The sequence below is a fragment of the Ranitomeya variabilis genome, chromosome 7, assembly GCF_051348905.1.
Source record: "Ranitomeya variabilis isolate aRanVar5 chromosome 7, aRanVar5.hap1, whole genome shotgun sequence".
Classification (NCBI taxonomy): domain Eukaryota; kingdom Metazoa; phylum Chordata; class Amphibia; order Anura; family Dendrobatidae; genus Ranitomeya; species Ranitomeya variabilis.
In genome coordinates this window covers 7,588,194-7,601,801 of record NC_135238.1, presented here as the reverse complement: position 1 = coordinate 7,601,801, position 13,608 = coordinate 7,588,194, and the positions used below count along the sequence as shown (strand labels likewise).

Below are 13,608 nucleotides of genomic sequence, written 5' to 3'. Positions count from 1 at the left end.
TGAGAATGGCTCAGTGAATCTGAACTGAAGGAAAAATGATATGTTCTATACTGTGTATAGTAGTGGAAGGGCAGTAGGCCCGGGCAGAAGGGGCGGTCCTGTATAGAAAGGAGAGGCAGTAGGTCTGGAGCAGTTAGGACAGGCGGTCCTGCAGACATAAAGTAGGAGAATGCAGAAAAGTTGCTCAGTTTTATAATGTTTAATGAGAAGGTCTTTAGTGGAATCAGTGTGTACGTCCTTAAAGGCAATGTTAAATTATGGTTCAAGGTTTGCACTATGTAGAATACCCGGTTGGGTAAAGTAAGTTATTTATAGCATGTTGCTATAATATTTAACCATGTTTTGTAACGTTCAAGAGTCCTCACCTCCCATAAAGGGAAGCTCTGTTCAAACTTGCTTATTGTTACTGCATTTTAAAATTGTATGTTTTTTTGCTAACCTGTATTGTTGTTTTCTTCCCAGTCCTGGAGTACTGGATTTAACCGGGGGGGAGTGCAGCGCCCCAGAGTCCTGGTCGTTGCAGTACTGATGCTCTGCCGCTAAGGGGGGCTATGGTACGTCTGATGGCACTGAAGGAGTTCATCTGACCAGGTATCACATACACCAATACATTTCACAGGCGGGTCTCCAGGGGGAGCTAAGGGTTCTATTCATTAGGCCACTGGGTAAAACTGGGGGTCAGGCAGGAAGTTAGAAAGAAAGCTGACTGGGTTGGAACCAGGCAACACCTTGTGGCAGAGGGTGTTGTGGGGGAAGATTCGGTAGGGTCCCTGTCAGGGGTGGGATCCTGACAGAGGCCTGGCAACGAGAAAGAATGTAACGGGACCGTGCCTGCTCAGGATAGCGGCGGTGCCCTAAGAAAGGATCAGAAGCGAGATATATTGTGCTGAGTGAGAAACGAGATCAAAGCAGGAAGGAGAATACCAGTAGGAGTCGTGCTGTAAGACCGAGGCAACATCCTACTGAGGCGCACAGCCGGCGGCCGGAACGCCGAGGAAGTATTTATATATCTAGCTCCAAGCAATACTTCAAACCAACGGCAGGACAGTCAGTCACAGGTGGGCTGTCTCACCCAAATCACCTAAGAAGACATAGGGGGCAACCTGTGGAGAGGGGCGACTCTAGGGTCCCGGAAGAGCTCCGAGCCTACCCGTCATACGGGTGCGTCTCAACCGTAACATCAGGGAGGGACGGAGGATTAGCAGAACATCATCTAATCGAGTTGTGAGGGAACAAGAGAAACAGACACAACAGTTGTGGGGACTATCCCATAAGCACAGCAGGGGAGGACCACAACACATAGCGCTAGCAGGAAGGCACAGATTTCCACCTGCAAAGGGAACTCTGGAGGTGCCATTGGACCGGCCGGACTTGCGCAGCCTGGTAGACCGTATTCCGGACTGAGGACTCAGAAATCTTCAGTAAAGAGGTAAAGAGACTGCAACCTGGTGTCCTCGTTATTTACTGCGACCGGCACTTCACAACTACATCACCATTCCCCACTCATTCACTGAACGCCCCCGCGCAGGCAGGGCCACGGGCCGGGTCTAGCCACCGTGACAACCCCAGAACAGAGACTCAGAGGCCCGGTACCGGGTCCCCCCTTCGGCCCTGCAGCGGGTGGGGGCGCTGCAGAATCAACAGAGCAAGAGATGAGTGAACAGTCTCAAGACCTTTATTACATGCAATCCGAAAGGTCCATGAAACAATCCACCACACAGAGGATAAAATAGTCCAGGAACACGGATACAGTCAAGTAATGGGATAAATGCCTGGGAGATGAGAGTCACAATCCTCCGCTTAGAGATCGATATCACTCCAGATTAGTGTTGAGCGATACCGTCCGATACTTGAAAGTATCGGTATCGGAAAGTATCGGCCGATACCGGCAAAGTATCGGATCTAATCCGATACCGATACCCGATACCAATACAAGTCAATGTGACTCAAGTATCGGACGGTATCCCTGATGGTTCCCAGGGTCTGAAGGAGAGGAAACTCTCCTTCAGGCCCTGGGATCCATATTAATGTGTAAAATAAAGAATTAAAATAAAAAATATTGATATACTCACCTCTCCGACGCAGCCTGCACCTTATCGAGGGAACCGGCAGCCTTCTTTGCTTAAAATGTGCGCATTTACTGCCTTCCATGACGTCACGGCTTCTGATTGGTCGCGTGCTGCCCATGTGGCCGCGACGCGACCAATCACAACAAGCCGTGGCGTAATTTTCAGGTCCTGAATGCCTAATTCTAGAATTCGGCATTCAGGACCTGAAAATTATGTCACGGCTTGTTGTGATTGGTCGCGTCGCGGTCACATGGGCGGCACGCGACCAATCAGAAGCCGTGACGTCACGGAAGGCAGTAAACGCGCGCATTTTAAGCAAAGAAGGCTGCCGGTTACTACCAGGGCGCGTCAGAGGGTGAGTATATCCCTATTTTTTTATTTTAGTTGTTTATTTTTTACATGGATATGGATCCCAGGGCCTGAAGGAGAGTTTCCTCTCCTTCAGACCCTGGGAACCATACACTGGGAACTTCCGATTCCGATTCCCGATACCACAAAAGTATCGGATCTCGGTATCGGAATTCCGATACAGCAAATATCGGCCGATACCTGATACTTGCGGTATCGGAATGCTCAACACTACTCCAGATACTTCTCCGTATATGGCTCCTCCAGCAGAAGTTTCCAGGGTAATCAGAGTTTCTCCAAGCCTCTCTGAGGTGCTGGCCTCAGCATCAGCATCCCACAAAAGGATCAATCTTACTTGTCTTTCTGCTCAGGAGGATAGAACTGTCCTCTTTATGCCCACATTTGTGTTTTAGGTGGTCCTCCACAGGTCAGGGGGTGGTGGCATGGGCTCATCTCTCATTGTTTGAGTATTTAATCAATATACATAGTTACTCCTCTGCTCTGCAGGTCAACAAGCCACAGGAAACCCCACAATGATCAACCAACATATTATCAGACGTTGATTGTTTCATGATCCTGCGTCCCTGTGTTGTAAAGATAGCAGACAATACCCTGTAGGAGCCGATATAAGATGGAAGCAGCAGCCATTCAAAAATATTTTAAACTCACATGATGACAGTCTGTGGTTCTTCTCCTACTGAAAACAGATGTCTGGATAATTCACATTAAATGCTGTCGTCACATTAGAGGGGATACACAGAATGATACAGAGCAACAAGACAACACTCCAAAAATCAGTAAAAATATGAACATAGACAGAATGATACCCCACACACCATATCCCACCATCACAGGCAGTGGGCGAACACCAGACACTGATGATGGACGCAATGGGCGATTTGTATATCTTTTCTCTTCAATTTTGTGTTTTGTGAATTGATAAAAATAAACTGTTAACTCTTCAATTTGTGTAAACTTCTTATTTTTTAGCAGTTTCTCCACACCTGCCTAAAACTTTTGCACAGTATTCTATCTCTATTGATTGTTTCCTACATGGTTTCTGACTCTTAAAGTCCATTATGTAGGTGGGCAAAGTAGCTGTTGCTTGTAGAGACCCCTCTGCCACTTAGTAAAAGTGTGAGACTTATCACAAATCTGTAATAAAAGAGGAGAAGTCCTTCTGATAGACGCAGGGGTCAAAGTTCCACGTTTACGGCAAATTGCACTTCTCAGCTCTGGATAATCGATCCAAAAATATTCGATCCAATTCCAGCAAAACAAACTTTCATGTCATGAATCTGAATACTAAGAAATGAGTTAATATCATGTGCTGGAGAAACGCTGCTGGTACAGATTATATAGCACAATATGGGGTCTTATCAATAAGCCACAAATTCATCGTAAATCGTCTGAGGCCACCGACTCCCCAGATCTCCGACATTCACAGCTGTGATAGAGGCTGGTCCATCATCCTGTGCTTACTGACTCTTCTCTGATCATTTTATTAGTGAGTTTACCTTCTCCGGAAACTCTGCAGAATGTGAAGGTGCCGCTGATAGATCACGAGACGTGCGACCGAATATATCACATAGATTCAGGCGTGAGCAGCTCTTACACCATTGTGGACAACGCCATGATATGTGCTGGATACACGGAAGGAGGGAAAGACTCTTGTCAGGTGAGAAGGCACCATGGGATGAATCATCATAATAGATAGTCACAGTAAAATCTAAGTAAATATAACTACTATAATACTGCCCCTATGTACAAGAATATAACTACTATAATACTGCCCCTATGTACAAGAATATAACTACTATAATACTGCTCCTATGTACAAGAATATAACTACTATAATACTGCTCCTATGTACAAGAATATAACTACTATAATACTGCTCCTATGTACAAGAATATAGCTACTATAATACTGCCCCTATGTACAAGAATATAACTACTATAATACTGCCCCTATGTACAAGAACATAACTACTATAATACTGTCCCTATGTACAAGAATATATCTACTATAATACTGCCCCTATGTACAGGAATATAACTACTATAATACTGCCCATATGTAGAAGAATATAACTACTATAATACTGCTCCTATGTACAAGAATATAACTACTATAATACTGCTCCTATGTACAAGAATATAACTACTATAATACTGCCCCTATGTACAGGAATATAACTACTATAATACTGCCCATATGTAGAAGAATATAACTACTATAATACTGCCCCTATGTAGAAGAATATAACTACTATAATACTGCCCCTATGTACAAGAATATAACTACTATAATACTGCCCCTATGTACAAGAATATAACTACTATAATACTGCCCCTATGTACAAGAATATAACTACTATAATACTGCTCCCTATGTACAAGAATATAACTACTATAATACTGCCCCTATGTACAGGAATATAACTACTATAATACTGCCCCTATGTAGAAGAATATAACTACTATAATACTGCCCCTATGTAGAAGAATATAACTACTATAATACTGCCCCTATGTAGAAGAATATAACTACTATAATACTGCTCCTATGTACAAGAATATAACTACTATAATACTGCTCCTATGTACAAGAATATAACTACTATAATACTGCCCCTATGTACAAGAATATAACTACTATAATACTGTCTCCTATGTACAAGAATATAACTACTGTAATACTGCCCCCTATGTACAAGAATATAACTACTATAATACTGCTCCTATGTACAAGAATATAACTACTATAATACTGCTCCTATGTACAAGAATATAACTACTATAATACTGCCCCTATGTACAAGACTATAACTACTATAATACTGCCCCTATGTACAAGAATATAACTACTATAATACTGCCCCTATGTACAAGAATATAACTACTATAATACTGCCCCAATGTACAAGAATATAACTACTATAATACTACTCCTATGTACAAGAATATAACTATTATAATACTGCCCTATGTACAAGAATATAACTACTATAATACTGCTCCTATATACAAGATTATAACAACTATAACACTGCTCCTATGTACAAGAATATAACTACTATAATACTAATCCTATGTACAAGAATATACTATAATACTGCCCCTATGTACAAGAATATAACTACTATAATACTAATCCTATGTACAAGAATATACTATAATACTGCCCCTATGTACAAGAATATAACTACTATAATACTGCTCCTATGTACAGGAATATAACTACTATAATACTGCCCCTATGTACAAGAATATAACTACTATAACACTGCTCCTATGTACAAGAATATAACTACTATAATACTGCTCCTATGTACAAGAATATAACTACTATAATACTGCCCCTATGTACAAGAATATAACTACTATAATACTGCCCCTATGTACAAGAATATAACTACTATAACACTGCTCCTATGTACAAGAATATAACTACTATAATACTGCTCCTATGTACAAGAATATAACTACTATAATACTGCTCCTATGTACAAGAATATAACTACTATAATACTGCCCCTATGTACAAGAATATAACTACTATAATACTGTCTCCTATGTACAAGAATATAACTAGTGTAATACTGCCCCCTATGTACAAGAATATAACTACTATAATACTGCTCCTATATACAAGACTATAACTACTATAATACTGCCCCTATGTACAAGAATATAACTACTATAATACTGCTCCTATATACAAGAATATAACTACTATAATACTGCTCCTATATACAAGAATATAACTACTATAATACTGCTCCTATATACAAGAATATAGCTACTATAATACTGCTCCCTATGTACAAGAATGTAACTACTATAATACTGCCCCTATGTACAAGAATATAACTACTATAATACTGTCTCCTATGTACAAGAATATAACTACTGTAATACTGCCCCCTATGTACAAGAATATAACTACTATAATACTGCTCCTATGTACAAGAATATAACTACTATAATACTGCTCCTATGTACAAGACTATAACTACTATAATACTGCTCCTATGTACAAGAATATAACTACTATAATACTGTCTCCTATGTACAAGAATATAACTACTGTAATACTGCCCCCTATGTACAAGAATATAACTACTATAATACTGCTCCTATGTACAAGAATATAACTACTATAATACTGCTCCTATGTACAAGAATATAACTACTATAATACTGCCCCTATGTACAAGAATATAACTACTATAATACTGTCTCCTATGTACAAGAATATAACTACTGTAATACTGCCCCCTATGTACAAGAATATAACTACTATAATACTGTCTCCTATGTACAAGAATATAACTACTATAATACTGCCCCTATGTACAAGAATATAACTACTATAATACTGCCCCCTATGTACAAGAATATAACTACTATAATACTGCCCCTATGTACAAGAATATAACTACTGTAATACTGTCCCTATGTACAAGAATATAACTACTGTAATACTGCCCCTATGTACAAGAATATAACTACTATAATACTGCCCCTATGTACAAGAATATAACTACTATAATACTGCCCCTATGTACAAGAATATAACTACTATAATACTGTCTCCTATGTACAAGAATATAACTACTGTAATACTGCCCCCTATGTACAAGAATATAACTACTATAATACTGCTCCTATGTACAAGAATATAACTACTATAATACTGCTCCTATGTACAAGAATATAACTACTATAATACTGCCCCTATGTACAAGAATATAACTACTATAATACTGTCTCCTATGTACAAGAATATAACTACTGTAATACTGCCCCCTATGTACAAGAATATAACTACTATAATACTGCTCCTATGCACAAGAATATAACTACTATAATACTGCTCCTATGTACAAGAGTATAACTACTATAATACTGCTCCTATGTACAAGAATATAACTACTATAATACTGCCCCTATGTACAAGAATATAACTACTATAATACTGCCCCTATGTACAAGAATATAACTACTATAATACTACCCCTATGTACAAGAATATAACTACTATAATACTGCCCCTATGTACAAGAATATAACTACTATAATACTACCCCTATGTACAAGAATATAACTACTATAATACTGCCCCTATGTACAAGAATATAACTACTATAATACTGCCCCTATGTACAAGAATATAACTACTATAATACTGTCTCCTATGTACAAGAATATAACTACTGTAATACTGCCCCCTATGTACAAGAATATAACTACTATAATACTGCTCCTATGTACAAGAATATAACTACTATAATACTGCTCCTATGTACAAGAATATAACTACTATAATACTGCCCCTATGTACAAGAATATAACTACTATAATACTGTCTCCTATGTACAAGAATATAACTACTGTAATACTGCCCCCTATGTACAAGAATATAACTACTATAATACTGCTCCTATGCACAAGAATATAACTACTATAATACTGCTCCTATGTACAAGAGTATAACTACTATAATACTGCTCCTATGTACAAGAATATAACTACTATAATACTGCCCCTATGTACAAGAATATAACTACTATAATACTGCCCCTATGTACAAGAATATAACTACTATAATACTACTCCTATGTACAAGAATATAACTATTATAATACTGCCCTATGTACAAGAATATAACTACTATAATACTGCTCCTATGTACAAGAATATAACTACTATAATACTGCTCCTATGTACAAGAGTATAACTACTATAATACTGCTCCTATGTACAAGAATATAACTACTATAATACTGCCCCTATGTACAAGAATATAACTACTATAATACTGCCCCTATGTACAAGAATATAACTACTATAATACTGTCTCCTATGTACAAGAATATACTATAATACTGCCCCTATGTACCAGAATATAACTATAATAATACTGCCCCTATGTACAAGAATATAACTATTATAATACTGCCCTATGTACAAGAATATAACTACTATAATACTGCCCCTATGTACAAGAATATAACTACTATAATACTGCCCTATGTACAAGAATATGACTACTAAAATACTACCCCCTATGTACAAGAATATAACTACTATCATACTGCTCCTATGTACAAGAATATAACTACTATAATACTGCCCCTATGTACAAGAATATAACTACTATAATACTGTCTCCTATGTACAAGAATATAACTACTGTAATACTGCCCCCTATGTACAAGAATATAACTACTATAATACTGCTCCTATATACAAGACTATAACTACTATAATACTGCCCCTATGTACAAGAATATAACTACTATAATACTGCTCCTATATACAAGAATATAACTACTATAATACTGCTCCTATATACAAGAATATAACTACTATAATACTGCTCCTATATACAACAACATAACTACTATAATACTGCTCCCTATGTACAAGAATGTAACTACTATAATACTGCCCCTATGTACAAGAATATAACTACTATAATACTGTCTCCTATGTACAAGAATATAACTACTGTAATACTGCCCCCTATGTACAAGAATATAAGTACTATAATACTGCTCCTATGTACAAGAATATAACTACTATAATACTGCCCCTATGTAGAAGAATATAACTACTATAATACTGCTCCTATGTACAAGAATATAACTACTATAATACTGCTCCTATGTACAAGAATATAACTACTGTAATACTGCCCCCTATGTACAAGAATATAACTACTATAATACTGCTCCTATGTACAAGAATATAACTACTATAATACTGCTCCTATGTACAAGAATATAACTACTATAATACTGCCCCTATGTACAAGAATATAACTACTATAATACTGTCTCCTATGTACAAGAATATAACTACTGTAATACTGCCCCCTATGTACAAGAATATAACTACTATAATACTGCTCCTATGTACAAGAATATAACTACTATAATACTGCTCCTATGTACAAGAATATAACTACTATAATACTGCCCCTATGTACAAGACTATAACTACTATAATACTGCCCCTATGTACAAGAATATAACTACTATAATACTGCCCCTATGTACAAGAATATAACTACTATAATACTGTCCCTATGTACAAGAATATATCTACTATAATACTGCCCCTATGTACAGGAATATAACTACTATAATACTGCCCATATGTAGAAGAATATAACTACTATAATACTGCCCCTATGTAGAAGAATATAACTACTATAATACTGCCCCTATGTACAAGAATATAACTACTATAATACTGCCCCTATGTACAAGAATATAACTACTATAATACTGCCCCTATGTACAAGAATATAACTACTATAATACTGCTCCCTATGTACAAGAATATAACTACTATAATACTGCCCCTATGTACAGGAATATAACTACTATAATACTGCCCCTATGTAGAAGAATATAACTACTATAATACTGCCCCTATGTAGAAGAATATAACTACTATAATACTGCCCCTATGTACAAGAATATAACTACTATAATACTGCTCCTATGTACAAGAATATAACTACTATAATACTGCTCCTATGTACAAGAATATAACTACTATAATACTGCTCCTATGTACAAGAATATAACTACTATAATACTGCCCCTATGTACAAGAATATAACTACTATAATACTGCCCCTATGTACAAGAATATAACTACTATAATACTGCTCCTATGTTGTGAATTCGGTTTGTGGGCTCCCCCGGTGGTCTGTTATGGTAGTGCCTCTTATGTGCCTTCCTCCATCTCTGATTACCTGTCGCCACCCTCTAGGGGAGTTTCCTATTTAAGGCTGCTTGGCTGTTAGTCATATGCCGGCCAACAATGTGCTAGTAGCATTCTGTTGCATTCACCTGCTTCAAGTCCCAGTTCAGCTAAGTTGAATTTTGTTTCTTGTTTTGCTATTTTTGTCCAGCTATCTGCAATGTGACCTTTCAGTGCTGGAAGCTCTTGTGGACAGAAAATTACTACTCCAGTGGCATGAGTTGTCACTGGAGTTTAAAGTAGTTTCTGGATGGTGTTTTTGAATAGTGATTTTTAGGTCGACCGTGAAGTAACTCTTTCCTGTCCTTCTGCTATTTAGTAAGCGGACCTCACTGTGCTAAATCTGCTGTTCATCCTACGTATGTCATTTCCTCTGAACTCACCGTCAATATCTGTGGGGGCCTACTATCATCTTTTGGGGTTCCTCACTGGAGGTAAGGCAGGCCTGTATATTCCTCTTATAGGGGTAGTTAGATCTCCGGCTGGCGCGTGGTGTCTAGGGCATCGTAGGTACATCCCCCGGCTACTGTAAGTGTTGGGTCAGGTTCAGGTCACGGTCGACCTTAGTTTCCATCACCCGAGAGCTAGTCCGTTTTGTATTTTTATTCCCCTGGTCATTGGGGTAACCATAACAGTTTGGCCGGCCTGTAAAAAATCTATGTGTTAAAATATGCACTAAAGCAGGAAGGAGGAGAAAAGGTTTTTTTTTTTCTGTGTTTGAAAGTGCACCTTAGTTTGCTCATTTGTATTCCTTGCTTAAATTGCAGTCTTCAGCCTTTTTTTTTCTCCTCTCCTCTTAACCTCTGAATGCTTGGGTTACACCCATTTGAAACATGGATCCACAGAGTTTAGTTGCAGGTTTGAATAACCTTGCGACAAAAGTACAGAACCTACAAGATTTTGTTATACGTGCTCCAATGTCTGAACCTAAGATTCCTCTGCCTGAATACTTTACCGGAGACAGATCCCGGTTTTTGAGTTTCAGAGAAAATTGCAAATTGTTTTTGTCTCTGAGATCTCACTCTGCTGGTGATCAGACTCAACAAGTTAAAATTGTTATCTCTCTACTGCGCGGCGACCCACAAAGTTGGGCATTTGCATTATCGCCAGGGGATCCTGCGTTGTTAAATGTAGATGCGTTTTTTCAGGCTTTGGGGTTGCTTTATGAAGAGCCTAATTTGGAGATTTTGGCTGAGAAAGCCTTGATAGCTCTTTCCCAAGGGCAAGATGAAGCTGAGATATACTGCCAGAAATTCCGTAAATGGTCGGTGCTTACTAAATGGAATGAGTGCGCTTTAGCAGCTAATTTCAGAGAAGGTCTCTCTGATGCCGTGAAGGATGTCATGGTGGGGTTCCCTGTGCCTACAGGTCTGAATGATGCCATGAAATTGGCTATCCAGATTGATCGGCGTTTGCGGGAGCGCAAATCTGTGCACCATATGGCGGGGTCTTCTGAGGAAAAATCTGTGCACCATATGGCGGTATCTTCTGAGCAAAAACCTGTGCACCATATGGCGGTGTCTTCTGAGCAAAGACCTGTGCACCATTTGGCGGTGACCTCTGAAAAGGCATTAGAGCATATGCAATGCGATCGTGTTTTGTCTAGAGGCGAACGTCAAAATTACAGGCGCAAAAATGGATTGTGCTTCTACTGTGGTGATCCAGCTCATGTTATATCAGCATGCTCTAAACGTATAAATAAGGTTGATAAAAAGGTTGATAAATCTTTTTCTACAGGTACCTTGCAGTCAAAATTTCTTTTGTCCGTGACATTGATTTGTACTTTATCATCTGTTACTGTGAATGCTTATGTGGATTCTGGCGCCGCTCTGAGTCTCATGGATTGGTCCTTTGCCAAGTGTTGTGGGTTTGATTTGGAGCCGTTGGAAGTTTCTATTCCCCTGAAGGGTATTGATTCTACACCTTTGGCTAGCAATAAACCACAATATTGGACACAAGTGACTATGCGTCTTACCCCAGACCATCAGGAGATTATTCGTTTCCTTGTATTATATAACCTACATGATGTCTTAGTGCTTGGATTACCATGGTTACAGATTCATAATCCCGTCTTGGACTGGAAATCTATGTCTGTGTTGAGCTGGGGATGTCGGGGTATTCATGGGGATGCACCTTTGGTTCCTATTTCTTCATCTACTCCCTCTGAGATCCCAGCATTTCTGTCAGATTTTTATGATGTCTTTCAAGAGCCTAAAGTTGATTCTCTCCCTCCCCACAGAGAGTGTGACTGCGCTATTGAATTGATCCCCGGTAGTAAGTTTCCTAAGGGTCGCTTGTTTAATTTGTCCGTGCCCGAACATACTGCTATGCGGGAGTATATCAGAGAATCCTTGGAAAAGGGTCATATTCGCCCCTCGTTGTCTCCACTAGGGGCAGGATTTTTCTTTGTAGGTAAAAAGGATGGTTCATTGAGACCTTGTATCGACTATCGACTTTTGAATAAGATTACAGTTAAATACCAGTACCCGTTACCTTTACTGACTGATCTGTTTGCTCGTATAAAGGGGGCTAAGTGGTTCACTAAGATCGATCTACGTGGTGCGTATAATTTGGTGCGGATTAAGCAGGGGGATGAGTGGAAGACCGCATTTAATACGCCTGAAGGCCATTTTGAGTATTTGGTAATGCCTTTCGGTCTCGCAAATGCCCCTTCCGTTTTTCAGTCCTTTATGCACGATATTTTCCGTGAATATCTGGATAAGTTTATGATTGTGTATTTGGATGATATTCTTGTTTTTTCGGAGGACTGGGAATCTCACGTTCAACAGATCAGGAGAGTTTTTCAGGTTTTGCGAGCTAATTCTCTTTTTGTAAAGGGCTCAAAGTGTAGTTTTGGAGTTCAGAGAATTTCCTTTTTGGGATATATTTTTTCCCCTTCATCTATGGAGATGGACCCTGTCAAGGTCCAGGCTATTTGTGATTGGATGCAACCTACTTCTTTGAAGAGTCTGCAGAAGTTCTTGGGTTTTGCTAATTTCTATCGCCGATTTATAGCGGGTTTTTCTGCCATTGCTAAACCTTTGACTGATTTGACCAAAAAGGGTGCTGATGTTGCTAATTGGTCCTCTGCGGCTGTGGAGGCCTTTCAAGAGCTTAAGCGCCGCTTTTCTTCCGCTCCTGTGTTGCGCCAACCTGATGTGTTACTTCCGTTCCAGGTTGAGGTGGATGCTTCGGAGATCGGAGCAGGTGCAGTTTTGTCGCAGAAAGATCCTGACTGCTCAGTAATGAGACCATGTGCGTTTTTCTCCCGAAAGTTTTCGCCCGCTGAGCGAAATTATGATGTGGGAAATCGGGAACTTCTGGCCATGAAGTGGGCGTTTGAGGAGTGGCGTCATTGGCTTGAGGGTGCTAGACACCAGGTGGTGGTCCTCACTGACCACAAGAAT

The 13,608-nt window shown here is 39.1% G+C and overlaps 1 pseudogene across 1 annotated transcript in view; it reads left to right on the top strand.

Annotated features, from left to right (window-relative positions):
• Positions 1-13,608, top strand: part of LOC143785251 (transmembrane protease serine 9-like) — a 64,079-nt pseudogene that overhangs the window by 26,861 nt on the left and 23,610 nt on the right. Inside the window, exon 8 of the transcript XR_013217960.1 lies at positions 3,926-4,095. The product of XR_013217960.1 is annotated as a transmembrane protease serine 9-like (transcript). The remainder of the gene's footprint in view (positions 1-3,925; positions 4,096-13,608) is intronic.